We start from the raw sequence: 21,041 nt of genomic DNA on the forward strand, positions 1-21,041 counted from the left end.
GGGTTCTGTGGCATCCCCGATGTTATGCTCTCCCACGTGTTGCAGCACTACATTGAGAAGCTTGTGAAGTATTCCTGAGGCAGGGCTCTGTGGCATCCCTAATGTGACTTTTGTGGGCAGCTGAAATGTCCATGTAACTCATGTAGGTCATGCTGCACTTAATTTCTACTGGAATGGCTTCTCCATGATTTACATAGGGCGTCAGTTGTGGATGACAGATGTTCACTATTTGTTGTGTAATATCCCCTCTTGGTCCTGCAGTGCTCTATTATTTATATTTCTTGTAGACTGTGGTAGGTCAAATATGATCTGAACACCCTATACCTTCTAGGCTGAGGTCTGGCAGCAGACTCTTATATGAGAGCTTATTTCATATACAGATTTATAATGGCTGTCTCAACCATAACATTTTTCAACCTTCCAACATGGCTGTATTCCAGCATGTCTTTAAATTCAGAGCTAAAGCAATCACAATGTATTTGTGCTTGTTTTATACATTTCTGAATCACTCTGCCATGATTATTTCCTTAATTAGCATGTACCTTAGCAATTTATTCACTAATTATCATAGTTGATTGTTAACCCTTGTAACATGTATTGCTGTTTTCTGAATTGCAAACAGTTCACTTCTCGCCAAAAAAAAGCTTAGTGCAACATGTAAGCTGGCAACTACGTTCATAGGTTAGGACTAAGCTAACTGCCCTTGTGGGTCATTTTAAGCCTAGCCATTTAGCTCATGTGAGAATCAAACAATGCACTTTGTGTCTGTAATGTAAACACTTTAACCATTATGCCAACCAATCACCTGTAGTATAACAATAACATCATGCTGGGAAGTTAACAGCTTGAACAGATTTCTGTTTTGCATACTCAAAGCGCAACACTGTTTTTGAACTGTATAACATTTCAACCATCCTCAAAGTGGTTCAGTGTCTAGTACCAGAGCAGTGTATATAATAATTTCCGTCTATAATACATGCACCATAAATCATGGACACTTGTGAGCAAAGCATATCATGACATCCAAGAAATGCAACTGGCTTGCACTATCATGCTTCAGCAAATATCATAGCTTTAGAATTCTGTGTGGTTTCTTCTGTTTATTTGAATAATTGGAAAATTGTTTGGTTTTGGAAGGTTAAGGACTTTTAATAAATGCAGTTCAAAATTGATGCTGTCAAACTGAGAACTAATATATGTCCTCCTGAAATGAGTGAAGCATTTGAAGCATTTATTAAGTCATTTATTTCTAACCAAGCAATTTTTGTTTGCTCATTTATGACATTCAAGAAATAAAACACATGCTTTATTACTTGTAATGGCAAAGCTATGAACTTGACAGCTAATCAGGCTATTACAAGGTTTATACTGCATATCAGAAATATTATTAAGGAATACAGCATACAGCCTGAAATTAATATTTCCTTTTCATAACTATGGGATATTACTTCTCAGCTGTGAAATATTTATTTTCTCAGTGGTAATTACATGGCTTGCTGTCTATTTCACTGAGTCAAATAAAAAAAACATTACGCTAAGGTCAGAGAAAAAATGTTTTTTTAAGTCTCCCTTGCAATTCTTTATACCAGTGTCTGGGATGCAAAGTGTCCCATTAGAAGTTAATTAGTTACAACATTCAAATAATGGTAGCACAATAGTTAACTTCCCACTTCTTTCTGTTAGCTTTCACATTGTTTGCAACAAATGCTGTTCAAACGGGAAGTGTGATTTACATAAAACATCAACATGGACAAGTGATTTAAACAGACCAAAGTGTCAAGTCGCTTGATTGCAAGTTTATCAGGTGTATATAAGCAGGGGAAGGTGCAAGGAAAAAAAGATGAACATTAAAATGAGACAGTGCGTTTCTGTCTCTTCCATTTCCTTTAAAAAAAAAAATTATGAAGTAATTAAAAATCACTTTTCATTTGCAATATTGGCAACAAAATATTACATGGATGAGACCATTGTGAACAGGGTATTAAGAGTAAGACTTCATCTAAATTTAAACTGGTGGGCAGCAAAACCACCCCTACCTTATATCATACATTCCTTTTGTGTATTCTCCTTTATTTTTATTACCAATTGGTCTCACTGTTGAAACATTTTGCCAGTTACAATGGAATCCCAACAAATAATAACAAACATAAATGCAGAAACAGTAAGAAGCAACACCAGAATATATGAAGGCATGAAACTGGAAATGATTAAACTGATCATGTGAAACAATCGCTTTATATGGTAAAATGTAACATGCAATAACAGGATTACATAATGTAAATAATATAAAAGTATACAGTGGCAGAATAAAATGAATTAGTCCATATAAAATCACTGTAGCTAGCAGATCTAGAAGACTATCTCTCTCAGATGGCCTCCCTGTGAGCGGAATAAAGAGTTTCAAGTAGTTTATTCATTTAAGAAGGTAGATGGACAAGTGTTCTTGTTCTAATGAGCATTCCCATATTCTGGTACAATGTTTCAACAGTGAGGCTAACTAGTACTGAAAATACAGATAAATATAGAAAAAAAAACTGAATGAACAAATAGCACTGCAGATATGGGTGGGGTAACCCAAAGGAATTTCTACTGGGGGAGAAAACCTCTCATTAGAAGATGAAGGGTAGCTGAGGAAATTACTGAGGAAAAGGAGTAGAAGGTACAGATGGAGAAGAGAAGGTTGCAGAATTATACAAACAAGCACAAAATGCAGAGAGTAGGGAATGGATATAATCAGACTGACAGTAGGTGGACACCTTCTGATGATGAGGACTGAACAACCAAGAAGGAATGGAGAATATCATATAAAGCAGGGGAACGTGATGGTGGAGGATAGGACAGGGCAGATGGTGCATGCTAGACCAGCCAAGAGGCCAAGCCACACAGATACATATGTCATTTCCATGGCAACCATCATGTGTAGTCTGCACCTCAGTTGGTTCAAAAGTCATGGCCTTTGCTCATGTGACATGAAAAGTTTTGCCAGAAGGTGCTCCATCCTGGTGAGAGAGGTGTCCAACTCTCAGTACACCTCAAATGACATTAGCAATCACATCTGTCATCAGGAAACCACAGGTGATCTCTCTAGGGTTCACTATCAGAAGAGGCACCTCTGTCTACCTCTGAGAAGTGACATGACAGATACCAGTGGGCACCACCCTCAAAATGTTGGTCTCTGCCTCTTTCCAGAAAGGCAGGCCTGGAGCCCATCAGTGATCCATTACCAGAGGCACTGCCCATTGCAGGCTGAGCTGACTGTTGCTATTCCTGTGACAGAATTACAACTCAACCCACAGAAGGAGTAGAACAAAGTGAATGCATTAGTGCTGGTATGTGTTACCGCATTCCCTCCAAAGAGCTCTCGAACTTTGAACTTTAACTTCCAGTGGGCGGGAGCCTAAGCCTTTTGATAGAATCAAATTATGTCTGCACATTCCAAACAAATGTATGTACATCTGAAACAACAGGGATTACTAAAGAAGTGTAAATGGCAAACTCTCAGCACAAACTGATTTTGTAGTGGTAGTGTTCTTTAGGTTCTAGGTTCCAAACTAGATTTTATAAATAATAGCAACCATAGTAACTGTTAAGTTTGTAATATTTTGTAAACAACTTACAATAGCTCAGCAACCACTCAAGTTACCAATATATCAATATATTGTTAGTAGCACTTTGTTCAACCAGCTGATAGCTTTCATACAAGGCAAAGCAGTTCTGTCTGAGCTTCTTGGTTGTCAAGATATTTAGAAAGTATGACATTTAGGATAATATAAATTCCTGTTATATGAGCAACAATTAATATCTCTTTACTTACACTAGACAGAGGTCAAACATCAATACATCTATGCTTGGCACTGTGTAAGCTTTAAGATGGAATATTGTAATACTATGTAAGTAGTATGGTTTTGAAATTGTTAATTATAATATGAACAAGCAATATTTGATTCCTACAGGTGTCAATAGGATATAACTGCAGAAACACCTAGAGGTGTCACCCAGCTGTAATGAGATAAAACATAAAACTGCAACTGTGTATTGCAATACTGCATATGATACTTGTACCCATCTTCTGATAAATATATTCTCACCTCCGGTAATATTCCTCCATCTTGGCTTGCTGTTCCTCAGCCATCATAAAACAAAAAAACATTACTGTGGTGGCCTATTGAAAAAAAAAATATGAAAGAAAAAAGTGCTTATAGTAAAACCACAGTTCTATTTTCCTAGACTCTGCCTGCCACGGGTCTATGTCAAATAAGCAAACGCTTGAAATGTCTAATGTCATATGGTCGAGACCATATGATCGACATTTCAAGTGTTTGAAGGTTGACTTTAATGGCGCTGTATGGTGCAGAGTGGGAGAATTTCCCTTTTCTGCACTGAAGTGCCATCTTGGAGTTGGTATATTTAACTAGGGGGGGTGTGGGGGTGCAGGGGGGCTTGCTACCCTGCTTGCACCGTTAAGGTATGTTTTTCTTTTTTCTTTTTTTTTATTATATATTCAAACTTTCAAATATCGACCATATGGTCTCAAACATATGGTATTCAACATTTTGGAAGTTCGAATGTATAACATAGTCCTGCCTGCCACTGTTTCAGCATGTCAGGCTAAGGCTACTGCAGGTTACTGTAATGATGCATGTACCACTCACCAGAATGGGTCATTATAGCAGTAACATCCCTGACCATCTTGACAAGGTTGTGCAACTTCTGAACTGCCCAGATTTTCACAGAATGTCCAGATTTCTTCTTCAAATTTTTAGTCTGTTCTAATAAAATTAGTGGTTTTCTGGATATCTTGTGGCACATCAGTGAGGTTTGAATTCATTAAATAATAACAGGCTTTTGAGTTTCAGATTTCATATCCCTCAGAATATACATGGTAACACAAAACCTTTTATTCCAGCAACTTTCTAAGTTTATAAGAGCAATATTTAAAATTTGTTACTATTTTTGGGGCTTTGTACCACCCATTATTTTTGGTTTTGTCCAGGTTTTTTGTTCATAGTTTCATAGGTAGGTACTAGGCTACTGGCCCAAGGGCCTAAGTAAGCCTAGCCAACAAGGTTCCCTGGCTTATGCCACCGAAGAAAGTTATTTTCCTGTGCCTCTGTCGAGCAGAGCCACAGAAGTGATCCCTGGGGTGTATTTCCTATTTCCCATCCACTCATCAAGATTTTTCTTGAAGAGTGCTAATGAGGAACTTTGCTTGACATAGATGGGTAGCTTGTTCCAGAGTATAGGAAGGCTCTGGGACAGGAATCTATCCCTCCAGCATGTACTGTGTATTGTGGTGACAAGGTTTAGGTCCCTAGAGCGTGTAGCTCGGAGGGATTGAGATTTCTTTAGGTGTAGCATGTCCAGCAGCTCTGGGTTTAACATAGCTTTATATGTTAGGCAGAGATCTCCTCGGAGGGTGAGTGCTATGTGTGCAAGATACTAACTTTGTACACTGGATCATCATACTGGCACTCCAGAAAGTTCATGTGGAGGAAGAAGGAAAGTTTGCTCTCTACTGGGTATGAGGCAGCAGGTCTTATATTCCCAGCCCACAAGGAAGCTATGCCTATTCATGCAGGTGCACTTGAAGTTTAAAATGATACCCCTGTGTGCACAGATGCATGTTTAAAAGTCACATGATGGCCATTACAATACTGCAATGTGGCCACATCTAAAGCCGTTGCATGACAGACTCATGGAGTTATATTCTTCCTAGACTACAGGCATGAGCATAGTGTGATGTATCTTATGCCATAGCACAAGCATTCATAGGGGCAATAGCCCTATTTAGTAAAGATAGCACATTACATTGAGTAACAGATTCTTAGATTGGCATGCTACATCCCTTCATTAACAAAACTGATGTTATGAGGCCCAAATAAGAATAACACCAAGTGGGAACACCAGTTTGCATGAGAATGCATTAAGAATAGTAACTGGAATCAATATTCACTAAATAAGATACTAGACTTTGGGACAGACATAAAGAAGGAAGACAATATACCTGCAGGACTGCAGTACCAAGGACATAGAGGAGCTAGTGGATGTGAATATGGGGATATAACACCATGACATGACACTGTTGTAACCAGCTATGTTGCAGGTACACCATGAACTATGCAAACATAGGGAAGGATATGCCACTCAGGACATGAAGACCTTGTAAATAAGATGAGGCATAAAAATGTACATTGTGCAGGGGCCAGATATACAGAGATCTACAGGGACTCAATACACTAAAGCAGGAAGTTGTGTTATCAGTAACATGCCTTTTGTGGTATTTTGTTCACAAAAAAGGTGAAAACAGTCACAGCATTACAGGAACAAACAAATAGCTACAAAATGATGAGGGGCAATCCACATGCATCTGTGGCTTCCATTGACAGGGATAAACACAGGCACTGACCAAACTGTGCAACTTAATGTTGAATACATCTGGTTAAGAATCCACAAAGAAGACAATGCATGCTAAGGTTTACCACCCAAGACACTGATGAGTGACTCAGACAATCTCTACAAATGACACTTGCACCCTGACCAAAAGTAACATGGATTGCATTTATCAGGACCAGGTGTGGTGAGGAGCAGTGTGGGACATCAGTGCTGGTGTATCCATACTAAGACTTTACAACAGGTATGGTTAAATGTGACTGATATGGTACTGCATGCCAAGGACAAGGTATGGAATTCTTGGAAGGACATGTGTATTATAGGAGGAGGGATCACCAACACAGAAGGAGCTCAAAGAGGTCAGTTAGCTCCTCATGACTCACTCTGGAAGGAGTCAGCACACCCTCATATTAATTGGTGGTGTGAATGTTATAGCTGGGCTACGATGGCTGCAGAACTCTCTGTAAGGGCTGTAGAAGATTAATATTAGCTTTTTCATTGCCATATTGTACAGTGTTATATAATTGGGGTAGGGCTTATTCAGCAAGTGGCTTCTACAATCAGGTCCTTCAGGTATCTCTGGTCTGAATCTGCAAGCCCCTGCAACACAAGGTATGTATGTGTCCATATGCTATTCATACATTTTTCTTTCTACCAGTATGTTCATAATGAGGCAAGGGGACATTGATATATGTTTCACTGTTGCTAAAAGTACCATGTCTAACTCTTTCACTGGTTCTACTGGGGAGTGTCCCCCACAAGAGGACAGCAAATGCATCTTATCAACTGTTGCTGCTGATGATGGCAACATGTACATGGCAGAGTCTGATGACACAGTGCATGGCACAGCCTGATGATGCAGTGCATGGCACAGTCTGATGACATAGTGCATAGCACAGTCTGATGACACAGTGCATGTCACAGTCTGATGATGCAGTGCATGGTACAGTTTAATGGCATAATGCATAGCACAGTCTGATGACACAGTGCATGGCACAGTCTGATGACACAGTGACTATGTCAGCATTGCTAACTTCCCTGTGGAGGGACAGGGCAAACTCCCCTTTCTCACCAGCACTTTTGTGGACTTCTTGTACCAGTGATACCCCCCCCCACACACACACACACACACAGAAACACAGGAAACCCCAGCACAAAAGGCATGCACCTACATTTCACAGGGGAAGGATTTGATGGCCTGTGGTGCTGTCATGATTCCACATCTGCCCCTGACCTCAATTCAACACTTTATATTAATCATCAAAATGTGCAGGTCAGTAATCCAGAAACAGACAGCAGTTTGGTGTATGTTCTGACTTGACAGCATAATAATAATAGTAATAATAATATCCATTTGATGACAAGGTAGGGTCATTGGACAGAAAGTCCCTTATCAGAGAGTGCCCAGGAGCAGTGGCTGGTCAAGTGACTTACTCAAGTTCACAAAGTAGGCAGATGAGGACTGAAAGAATCAAACTTTTTACCACCGGAACTACAGCTCACATCTTTAACTCTCTTTGCAAACATTAAGTATATGCAATATCTGCATGGGCTGCATAATTACATGCAATGACTGTATGGAGGCAAAGAGGTTAGAGACACAGATCAAATTGCCATTGGTGCATCCATGAGGTCCAAAGTAACCACTTTCCTGTTTGCAGCTACAAAGCATACTGTTTGTGTCGGGTCTATATTACATAGTCGAAGTTCTGTAACTCCGAACACCTAATGGTCGAACCATTATGTTGATTCTGGAACCGACTATAAAAAATAAAACAACATACAACAAAATAAATTGTTGTAAGCAGGGGGGCAAGCCCCCCCCTGCACCCCCCACATGGGTGGCTGCGTCCCCCCCGCTACTTAAATATACCAACTCGAAGATCGCACCACATTGAACATAATGGAAATCTCTGCTTATGGAGATTTCCATTGAAACACGCAAACTTTTACAAATTCAAACTTATGGTCTCGACCATATGTGGTTCGAACTTGTAAAAGTTTGACTAGTGAGAGGAACCCTTTGTGACCATAGGATGGTCTGGATGCAAGCTGTCTGGTTATTATCCGATTATACACAGATGATGCAGATTGCTGGTCTCAGATTGTAGCCAACAATACTCTCCCCATGGGACATTTCACCAGCTAAGATGGACACACTCTCTCCTGTAGTTCCACACCTTCAATATGCCATCTGGTAAGTAGAAAAATATGGCCCTGGTTCAGGTTTTGGAAACCTTATTCATCTTTGCTCCTGACATGGTACACATGAACATGTCAGTATTTCATTCCTGTCCTTGTCTAGGATTTATCAAGCTCTTAGACTGCAGATTGCAATAGTAGACATAATTTGCGTTCGCAGTATGAAAGCTCCAGTCTGACACTGGAGGATGTCATCACTGACTTTTCACACTTTGCTGCTAGATTGTCTGGATAATATATCCAGTGCTCATGATCCTGGCCTGTATAATAACATTAACATCACCTTTCGCTGTGACATCCCACATTAGCTAATGATGATTATGACCAGTACACCCTGTAAACTTAGTGGGCAAGGTAATGTCTGATGCACAGCATGATTTTGCATAGCTTTGGTTTATAATGCATGAGACAGTTTATTCTATGTTGTCTGTATTATGGTCCACAGTGGAGAAACAGATAGCATTTATTTGCTTACCCAGTGCTCACCTCTGCCTCATAAGAGGTGCTGTTGCTTCCTGGTCATCCTTTGACTATGCATCATGCTACACTGTTGCTGTTTCTATGGGTATGGTAGACCTTGATGGGATTTTGTCTGCTGCTATTGCAATTTTCACAAAGTAATGCCATGCAGCATAGTGTACACAATGGATATGTGGTTGTAGCTCTCTAGTGAAAGTGGACACAATGGATATGTGGTTGTACCTCAATAGTGAAAGTGTACACAATGGATATGTGGTTGTAGCTCTCTAGTGAAAGTGTACACAATGGATATGTGGTTGTACCTCTCTAGTGAATACTGTTGTGAACCTCTTGATGTTTCAGTGCAGTGTTTGCACCATTTCATTTAGTGAAAGTGAGTTCCATCATCTTTTGTGTTTCTGCAGGTGCAGCATTATACGCCATCTCTGACAATGTCTGGGGATTGTGAATTGGGGTTATAAGCCATGGTTCTAGAGCATATGTAACATCACCTGCAACATACAGCAGTTACCATTATATGTAGCCTGCTGTCTGCTTGCCTGTACACCCAGAAAAACGTTTGATGTAAACTAGATATATGCTATATAAGGGAATCATGATGAGAAATGCCTTAATGAAAAATGGAAAACTGTGCATGACACCCAGGACATTACATCCTGCATGACAGATAACAGAGTGAAAGCCTTTTCTGTAGATGCATCTCAAAAGCATATCTGGTTCAAATAGTACCCCGGTTCGGTATTATGACTAGCACCCCATTCCCTCTGTTCTTCAAGTGAAGAACAAAACAAAACAAAAAACAGACATTCCTTCTGATGACTAAATCTACAAAATGCCCCCTCCCTCCTGTTCCAGCCATTCATGTCCCATTTTTTTGGTCTTAGCTGAACCCTCCCTTAACATAATCCCCCAGATTTTGCAAGTCTTGCACGGTGTGCAGGATTAGTGTAGGAGCTCCATCAGGCAATATGTCTGCCGTGAGATCCAGGAATAGCCTATAGGGAGTGTGCATGAGCATTCCTACACTAGTTCTGCACAGACTCAGCCCCTGTATTCAAACTACCCCATTTTCAGGAGAAATCCATGCAAATGAGGTGAATTTGTGATCCAGGAAGCTGGAAACTGGCCATGCAGGACTAGTGTAATCTGCAGAAATGTACTCTACCAATAACGGAGTACATTTCTGCAAATTCCAAAACAGAGCCATGACAGCTCCAAATAAAGGGTGCATATCATCTGGGAAGCATGCCAATGGCCAAGTATAAGGCCATTGTCATTGAAAACAGATTAAAAAATAAAAAGATCTACTTCTATTTTTTTTAGCCGATCTCGGCTGTTTAAGCGTAGGGCAGCAGTTGCCAAACGGAATTGGGCTAAAAATAAAACAAAAACCCCAAAATAAGCATTCTAACCAAAATCACTATTCTGCCATTATAGTCAATGGCAGGCAGAAGCCAACATGGCCAGTGAGTAGTGGTTGCTATGGGGGGAGGCTCAGTGTGAGGCATGTAACTATGCATTAGCAGGCAATCCTATGCAAATGAGGGGAATGATAGTGAATCCCAGATTTCCCCAGCATTCTAGTCAGCTCCCAACAGTGTAAGAGCAGGAATAGCTTGTGCAATCCTAGGAGTTAGCTGACATCATGGGGGGGGGGGGGTGTCAGGCATAATGTAAGTGGATTGGAGCCCTGTGGCTCAGGTTTGTTCCTAGCTTAGCACAGCTAGGCAAAGGGGTGCGTCTGAGTCTGCCTAGCACTCTTTACATTACCTAAGCAAGTGTGCATGCCACTCACCGGGTTTAAAATAAAAAGGTAAACCAGGAAATAGCAGCTCTGTGCACATTTGAGCACTGTGTTTGCACGGTGCACCCCTGGGCTTAAACAGGAAGGCAATGGGAAAGGAAAATAGCAGTAGGAAGGTAATCAAGGAGAACTAGCATAGCTGGCAGGTAAAATGTATCAGAATCAGTCAATTACACAGGCAGCAGACCAGCCCAGCCCAGAACACTTCTATAAACTATGCAAACACCTTCCCCTCTTGTTTTTCCCATACTCTACACCCCCAGTGTATACAAGCGAGGAACTTTTAACAAATAAAACTACAAAATGATAGGGGCTGCAGCAAGCATCATACAACAACATGTGCAAGAGGCTGAGGGTGGTGATGATGTGAATGCTGCTGACCAACCCACAGTGAGGAGACAGAGAAGAATGTACAGACCCAGGATAACCTACCAGGGGCTACATGAGCAGGAGATAGTGGAGCGCTATAGGTTGGACAGGGACCTCCTACAGCAAAGTGTTGAGCTGTGCTGGCCCCACCCGACACACCGAACTGACAGAGGGTACCCATCCCAGTAGATACCAAGGTATGTATAGGCCTAGGAATACTAGCCACAGGTACCTCCCAAAGCTCAACTGGAGATATCATGGGGATCTCACAGGCATCAGCATCCAGAGTATTCCACCAGATCCTGGATGCCATGTCAGCACATGCCAGTGAGCATGCATATTTCCTCAACACCTGTGAGATGTTGGTCAGCAATATGCATCTCTTCCATCAAATAGCAGAATACCCTGAGGTAGTGGGTGCTATAGACTGCACGTACATATGCATCAAAGCACCACCTGGTGATCATGGTAGGGCATACATCAATGCAAAGGGCCTCCCCACTATCAACTGCCAGGTTGTGTGCGATACCCAGGGCATTATAATGAGTGTGTGTGCTGGCTGCCCTGGAAGCTATCACTGTTCCCAAATCTGGCATCTGACGCAGCTGTACCAGAGATTTGCCAATGAGGACATCCCCTACGGTCACCTAGTGGGGGATGCTGGTTACACATTGGAGCCATGGCTGATGACACCCATCAGAAATGCACACACACCCGAACAAGAATGCCATAATGAGGCACACACACTGACCAGACTTATAATAGAGCATGTGTTTGGGTGCTCAAGTCACGGTTCCAGTACCTGAACACATCTGGTGGAGCCTTGCAGTACTTACCAGCTACATGTAATCAAATTGTTATGGTATGTGCCATGCTACATAATATGATCCTGTGGAAACAGCTTAAACAGGAACAGCACGGCGCAGGGCCACACAGCCCCCCACCAATGCCAAGGCCTGCATAGGCACAGTGTGACTCGGAGGAGGAACAACCTGAGTCTGCCCCAGTAGGCAGATGGAGGCGTGCCCAGTATGCCCTGGCCTTGGCAAAGAGGCAATGCATAGCACATACGCTGACACAGTAGGGACCCAGGGAATGACACCTCTCTCTAACTCACACATAAAGTAAAAGGGATGCCAAACATGACAGTACCTGTGTTCAACCATGTATAGGGAGTGTACTATGTGCATCCAACATAAGCAGCCCTCCAGCACCATCCTCAATACTGGCACACCCACAAGGTAAGTCAATCAACCTACCAATTGCCAAATGGAGTAGAATGTGTCATTACCTGTATCTATAGTATGGATGTGAGCATGTAAAGGAATCGGGTGGCTGAATGGTATGACAGCAGACGGTAGACACCCATAGTGGCACCATGACATCTGTAACAAATACTGGAGTCACCATAGTAGCCAGTACTACTCAGGGTGACAAAACCCACTGCAGGAAATGTGCTGGGCGACATGTGTGTCCATATGACTCACACATGCCAGTCAGGGAGGTTCACATACCCAACAATAGTCTTTGCCAGCAGGACAGGTGTAGACGAACACAAACAGAGCCTGTGCTATGGCCTCTAAATGATGCCTATGGGTATCCCCCCCCACCCAGGCCTACACAGACAGACTACAGCAGGTCAGGCAGTGGGATGTTAGTTCTGAAGGGTAGGAAGTCAGACGCTAATATGTAGGGCAACCAAAGCTAAGACCTGTAGTACACTGATATGCTTCTAGTCAGCATGATAGGTTAGAATACAGAATTAAATGGACTATCTGACATACCAGTACAGTCATAGCAAATGTGCATAAGGGCCATGTGTACCCCCCATCCTATGTAGACATGTAGAAACAGTAAGGTGTGCCCCCTAAATCATGTGTAGAAATGTAAAAACAGTCAGGTGTGCCCCCCCAATCCTGTGTAGAAATGTAGTAACAGTCAGGTGTGCCCCCTATCCTGTGTAGAAATGTAAAAACAGTCAGGGTTTCCCCCCACAACCTTATGTAGAAATGTAGTAACAGTCAGGTGTGCCCTCTACTCCCATGTAGACATGTAGAAACAGACAGGTGTGCCCCTACCCCCAATCCAACATCGAAATGTAGTAACAGTCAGGTGTGCCCCCAGTCCAGTGTAGAAATGTAGAAACAGTCAGGTGTGTCCCCCCACAATCCTATGTAGAAATGTAGTGACAGTCAGGTATACCCCCCACTCCTATGTAGACATGTGGAAATAGACAGGTCTGACCCTTCTCCCAGTCCAGTGTAGAAATGTAGTGACAGTCAGGTGTGCCCCCCAATCCTGTGTAGAACTGTAAAAACAGTCAGGTGTATCCCCCCCACAGCCTTATGTAGAAATGTACTAACAGTCAGGTGTGCCCTCCAATCCTGTGTAAAAATGTAGTAACATGTATGAGTAGGTATAATACGAGCGGAGCAAAGATGCCCAGAGGTGGCCAAGGTAGCAGAATAGATTATAGCATTTGCACACTATGCAGGTCTGTGTGTGTGTTAGGATGGTGAGTGTTTCATAATGTGTGAGAGTGGCCAGTATGTATGTATGTCAAGGTAAGACCTGGTGGCCATTGCCCACTATTGCTGATGACAGGGACAAGCCCTCACAACTGCACTTCCAAAGACAATCCCCACCAATATAACACATTCTAGCAGTAAGCCATTGTAAATGTAAGGTGGTAATATGTGTCACCATCTGAAAGACTGACATGGCATGGCTGTTGGGCTAGATATACAAGCAGTACACAAGGGAAAGTACCCCAGACATACAGTATATATTGTGTCACTGTGAAATGGAGACACCCTTGGAATTGTACATACAGGTATGCATCACAGTAACTGGATCTGTAGTAGGGGATACCGGTGCAGTCTGCCCGAACACTTGCAGATCACAAAGGAGGTAGGACTGATGTATTGGGAAACAGATGAAGCACCTGCACATTCCAGCATAAATGGAATGCCCCTTGCATATCTGTGAGTCAAATGCAAGTATGTCCAAAGCACACATGCACCCAGCTCACACAAACACCACCCACAGGCACCTCTCTGATCATATCCCTGCTGTGGGAAATGGGTACTGTAAGACCCCACCTGTATATGGCAATAGAGGAAGACTGCAGAATGCAGTGTAGGTGTCGCATGCAGGTGTGTCCGTAGCTGTATGTAGCACCCTGCCAGCATCCACACCACCTTATCAAGACTGATAGAAGGTACTAGCATGAACACCTATCACACCTAGCCTGTCACCCCAGGGGAATATACTGTATGGTGGTCTGGGACTGTAGGACTGACAGAACACAACAGCCTGCCACATTTGGCCTGCAGCAACACCTAATGCCCCACAGGCTTCTGACAAAGGTCTGTGTCTCACACGTACTGGCAATGCATGTTATGTCATGGACACACAAATAACAACATAACACACTCCACATAAGCCACATGCAAGGCCATGTGGACAAGCCACTGTAACATGTCCACCATGTCCCACTGCATGAACTGTGGACCAACACTAACACACATGTGATGAGGTGATGCCCTTAAGGAAAGTATCAGTGAATGTATGCATAATGTATGGAAGAGGTTAGAATAACAGGGGTGGGGTGGGAGCATGGGCAGCATAGAATGTGCAGGGTCCGACACCAAGCTGTGTGCACACACTATCGCTGTCTGCAAACACATAAATGTGTGGCTACACACATTCCCGTACACCACAAAAGGGTAAATGTCCTGAACCATGGCCCCTGCCTCTGGCTAACTTGCGTGAATCTGTACAGCTGTTAGGCATTGCCACAGCAAGATAAGCCCATACTATCATGTTGAATGGCATACAAGTATGGGATCCTCTGCCAGCACTGTACCAAGGTACATAAACAAATACACAGACACAGCACCAAGTGTCTGCAGCTCCCCCCTCCAGAATGGCATAACTTACCATGACTACGTAGGTGTCTGCCCACAATACTGGACACAGCTGCAGTCACCCTTGTCACCTAAGACATCACTGTGAGCAAGAATGTCCACCTGACAGTACATGAGGACAGAAGACATCAGAGTGTATAACAGTACACATGTCTGAATATCTCTGCTAACAGCAGTACCATGCAGCTGAAGCAGCACAGACACAGTCACCTACAGTACACACTATCCCCTGCACAGTTTGTCCCCATATTGCCAAATGATTGATGGATACCCAGTGGAAACAGTATGCTACCTGTAGGTGTACAACACAAAGGTCTACACTGCAGTACAGACTACCTGGAATAGATCCACACATTCAATACAGAATTGCATACTGGGCATGTTCACACACACAGAGAAATTAAGCCAATATCAGTCAACAACATACTGAAATGTCATACTGGGCATGCTCACACACTTGAATAAATGAAGGCCATGTCTGGAAACAACAGTGGACCAGACATATGTGGCAGTTGCTGATGTTAGTGCAGACAATCCTCAGTATGCACATCTCATGCTTTGCACACACAGTAGATAGGAATACAGGCATATATCCAAGGACAACACACTATAATAAGCCAAACGTCGACATACATAGATGTGTGGAAGAGAGTGACTGTCACAAGAGACCATCCATTATGAGGCCTTTCCCACCCAGCACACAGCCAAATGGCTACAACCACATGAGGTTCAGATGGCACTCACTGTAGACCTTAGCCACTCATATCTGTCAGCATTACGGACTATGTGGTGCAAGTGCTAGCTGTGCAACATGACTGTACATGGAAGAAGTCATCTAGCAGCTGCATACACATACTGGTGGAATATAACCCTGCGTGTGCCCGCATGTGGTGTGTCAACCTCTAGATGAATGGGTTATGGCCCATGCAAACACACTGCCTTCCCCATAGCCCTACTATGACAAGCTTGCTGAGGTCATCCACTTTGAAATACACCCTTGTGAAAGCTGTAGCCCCATAATCTCCATGGCGTGTCCTATAACTGCGTTCTGGTCTAGTGTGCTAAACTAGTTAGGTAGGAGTTCTAGTCCCAGACATGGCAACTGTGTGTGTGTCTCTGTCTGTGTAGAGAGCAATGCTTGGTAGGCTAGTCACACTCACTACAATTCAAATGCCCTACTTTGGCAAGGCTGCTGATGTTATACACTGTGAAATACACCTTTCGGAAAGCTATTGCCTAGTAATCTCCGAGGTGCTTACTGCTGTAGTGTGATAAACTAGTGAGATAGCAGTTATAATCCCAGCTATGACAATGGTGTGTGTGTGTCTGTCTGTGTAGGGAGCAATGCATTTTATGCTAGTTACACACACTACAATTCAAATGCCCTGGCAATCCTGCTGATGTCATTCACTGTGAAATACACCTTTGGGGAAGGAGTACTCCAGTAATCCCTATGGTGCATCCTACAACAGCCTCATGCTGTAGTTTGATATAGAACTCTAGTAGGGGGTTTATTCCCACACATGGCAGTTGTGGATGTTTTGTGTGTGTTTCTATGTCTGTTTAGGGAGCAATGCATTTTAGGCTAGCCACACTCACTACAATTCAAATGTCCTACTTTGGTAATCCTACTGATGTCATTCATTGTGAAATACACCTTTGGGGAAGGAGTACTCAAGTAATCCCAATGGTGGTCCTATAACAGCTTCATGCTTTTGTGTGATATAGAACCCTGTTAAGAGTTCTATTCCCACACATGGTAGTTGTGGATGTTTTCTGTGTGTTTCTATGTCTGTGTAGGGAACAATGCATTTTAGGCTAGCCACACTCACTACAATTCAAATGCCCTACTTTGGCAATCCTGCTGATGCCATTCATTGTGAAATACACCTTTGGAGAAGGAGTATTCCAGTAATCTACGTGGCACATCCTATAACTGCGTAGTGCTGTAGGGTAATAAACTAGTTAAGTTGGAGTACTAATCCCAGACATGACAGGTGTGTGTGTGTGTGTGTGTGTGTGTGTGTGTGTGTGTGTGTGTGTGTGTGTGTGTGTGTGTGTGTTGTAAGTGTGTAACAACTGGACTCAATGGGTTGTGGGTTTTGCAAATTTCTTATATGGTGGACCTAGTATATATCACAATGTTCACCATACAGGGATAACAGATGCGAAATAGCCGAGAAACTGGGGTGCAAATCCATACCCCTACATGTGACATCAAGGCCAGGCAAACAAAGTTAGCAACCCTAGTATTACCCAGAGAACACTCTCAACACATGTCTCATATGCACACAGACACTTGCATAGGTAACAGCCACTATGTTGGTAGTACTCGGCATATTGCCTATTGATAGTAACCATGGTGTGATTGAAGTGTGCTACAGAGGACATGGCACCCTTTCCATCTGTCTAATAGGCACATACATGCCAACAGTGCACCTTCCCCATGTTATCCACTGGACACCTGCAACACCTGTGGTGCCATCAAATGTGACCTACAAAGGACATACCATGCCTGAAAAACATGCCCTGTATGGGCAGATGCTACTGACACCAGAGAATGCCGATATCATGCTATCACTGTAGGTGCAGGGTAAATCTGCTGTCCATTAACAGTTCCCACCACATGAGGCCAGGACTGGCACATCTGATGATAACAATCTGAGTACACAACATGGGCCAGACACTCCAGGTACAGTTCCACATGTCACTGTACATGCATGTGGGAGGTGTGCACATCCCAGACACCATCCATGTCGTGGACTAAGGAACACATACATGGCAAGCAATGCACAGCATTGGCCACATGCAATAGTCACCCAGGTGACTGGATGGTGAATACAATACCCAGCTGTGTGGGACAATCCAGAAACTACACCCCTGAGCCAAAATGCAGACCATTGTCATGTGGCCTGATGCCAAGGTATACCCATCACCTAGCTTTGTATAGCTGTCTGGCACAGTCAACCACTACACACCCATGAAGTAATTCACCCATGCATATCAGTACTGGCACCGTGTGTGTGTGTGTGTGTGTGTGTGTGTGTGTGTGTGTGTGTGTGTGTGTGTGTGTGCGTATGATGCATATAATCACATTCACACTCACTACAACCCCCATTGGCATACTGAAGCATGCTAGTCGATGTCAGACACCTCCACATACTCTTTGCCCATATAACATCTGCATGACCCCTGTGGTGCATGTGACACCTGCACAGTAATGTGTTGTGGCAATCTCACTAGTGATGAGTTGTATTCCTGGCCCTGCCAAGTGTGTCAGTGAGTGTGCATCCCTGTGAGAGTATGGCTGTGTTGATACTGGCACCTATTCATGTGGACAGGCACGTGTACTACACCTACCGTATAGCTACCATATCCCTGTTGCAGATGCCACTTACCATCACATATACGTTTTGAGGCCTCCTCAACATGTAACCAATGTGGCTCATCCAATAACTGCATAAAAATGTGATAGCACTACATAGCCATCAGGGGGTTGATGCCCTGTGCTAGTAGGTGTGTGACAGAAACATGCATAAGTTGTACTCTCCCACCCCTCCCTGACTTTTCTTTGCCTCTGTCTGCCTCTCTCACTCCCTGTGGAACAGCTGTGGTAGCATTCCCATTGCCAATTGCACGGAAACACACTCCAATATCTAGGAACATCATGTTGAGGTTGGGCCTTTTCATTCACTGTGAGCAGGAACTGGTTCTGTTGTTTGGCAAACAACATCTCAGATGGATTGGGGATTTACCTCTAACAACATATATTGTGGAAACAGAGCAACACACAGGAGGAGGATGTGCCTGACCTGACTACAGACTGTAAGTGCTGCTATACTGCATTTGGAGTAATGCTGGTTTAGCAGGGTGTGCGTGGATATGGCTGTCCTACATGTTTTAATACCTGCCATGTCAGTGCTATGTTTATGGGGAAACCCCATCTGTTGGGTCATCTGCAGACTGGGCAGTGTGTGATACCTTTTATTTCATATGTTACCCACAGAGCACCTATCTGTGAACTGCAGAAGGTAGTGTGAGGATTGCAGTCTGTAGATGGTGACAGCCATGAGAGTTACTGACTTCATATCCCTCATAAGACATATGTTGCAACAAACCCTGTTACAACAGTAAATGTATGAGGTTATCACAGCAACATGTCAGTATTGGTACTGTGTATGTGCCTCCAGCCACAACTCTGTCAACCTTTGTACATATGTCATGCAGAAAGAGGTGCATATGTGCTGCACACCATAATTAGTGACATCATATCTGATAACAAGCCAGTGAGATATCAGATTGCTACATATGTTATGTATAGTAGGGGTTATATTTGATGAAATAACCTGGACATTCTGTGGGTGTGTGTACAGTACTGAGGTCTGTGTACTTGAGGTGAAAGTCGACAGTGTGTGTATTGTTAATATGTACTTTGGCCTGTGTACAGACTGTGGTAGATGTCATTGTTCTTGGTCCCATTCTATCTGATGTTACATTCTTCTCCACTGTACATTACCCTATTGGCTTACATGTTTGTAGGGCCATACACACACATGTCCCATACCACAGACAGGCATCGGACCACACTGTGTAGTGGCCAGATATATGTAGGGTTAGTGTGTGAGTAGCACATATGAGGATGGTGTTGAACAGATAGTCCATTTACTGTAATATTACGCTAGCTTACCATATGTGGCTGTGCCTGTGTTTGCATTGGTCGTGGTTATGCACTTTCACACTGAGGTATCATACTCTGTGCTGTGACATGCCTGTAGAGCCTGCTATATATGCAGGTACATGTGCATTCCCCCATAGGAAATGTAGGCCAGTGCTGAGCCAGTCTGCCTGTAGCCTGCACAGTGCTTTGTTACAAGCCTAGCAGCTTAGTGTACTTACCCAGTGAGATGTCATGTCCAGATACTTGCCAGATATACTGCTGCTGGGCCTTCCTTAACAGTCATGTATGCCATACAGTGCAGTGGGATGCTGTACAGATGTATGTGAATATATAGTGGGTAGTATGTGGCCATGGCACCTCTGTATCAGCGGTTATTATGTGTTAGGACAGATAGGGGTGTGTGAATGCATAACTAATGAGGGCAAATGTATACCAGTCATTACGTGTTATACCCATCTACATGGCTGTTAACATCCAGATTGTCAGGCTTGGTCCACTTGTCTTTCACTAAGGGGTTCTGTGTATATGTCTGTACTCACCAGAGTGTGTCAGAATGTCCACATATATTGGTCAATATCTCTGCTGTAGTCCACATGAGCATTATGTGCTAGCAGCGGTACTGTACTATGATGTCCTTAGGATGTCTGTCAGTAGCCAATGGCACACATCTTAAAAGCAGATGTGACCTCCCACACACACCATGTCTGTGAAGACAATCCCTGTTACAGTAGCAATAATCTACAAATATACCTGCTATACCTGACATCTCTTTGCACTACAAAGTTGGGACTATAAGGGCTGAGGTAGGACTACACTCCATGTTAAGGACATATGGTGAAAATATATGTATATATAATTATCCAGGTATTTATATAGACATATACACATATACATATTGACATATATAGATGGATATGTATATATTAATATATATATATATATATATATATATATATATATATATATATATATATATATATGTACACACATAAACACCCATATATATACATATGCAGAGCAATATAAGTCTACACATATACAGATAGAGATACATATGCACATATACGTATGGATATCTACATATATACCAACATAACTAGGCATATCTGTACACATAGGATGTGCATACATATATAACTATATAGACATATATCTATATATCTATATATACATACATACATATATATAT

This window comes from Protopterus annectens, chromosome 15.part0 (genome assembly GCF_019279795.1).
Source record: "Protopterus annectens isolate FY-2018-M chromosome 15.part0, PAN1.0, whole genome shotgun sequence".
Classification (NCBI taxonomy): domain Eukaryota; kingdom Metazoa; phylum Chordata; order Ceratodontiformes; family Protopteridae; genus Protopterus; species Protopterus annectens.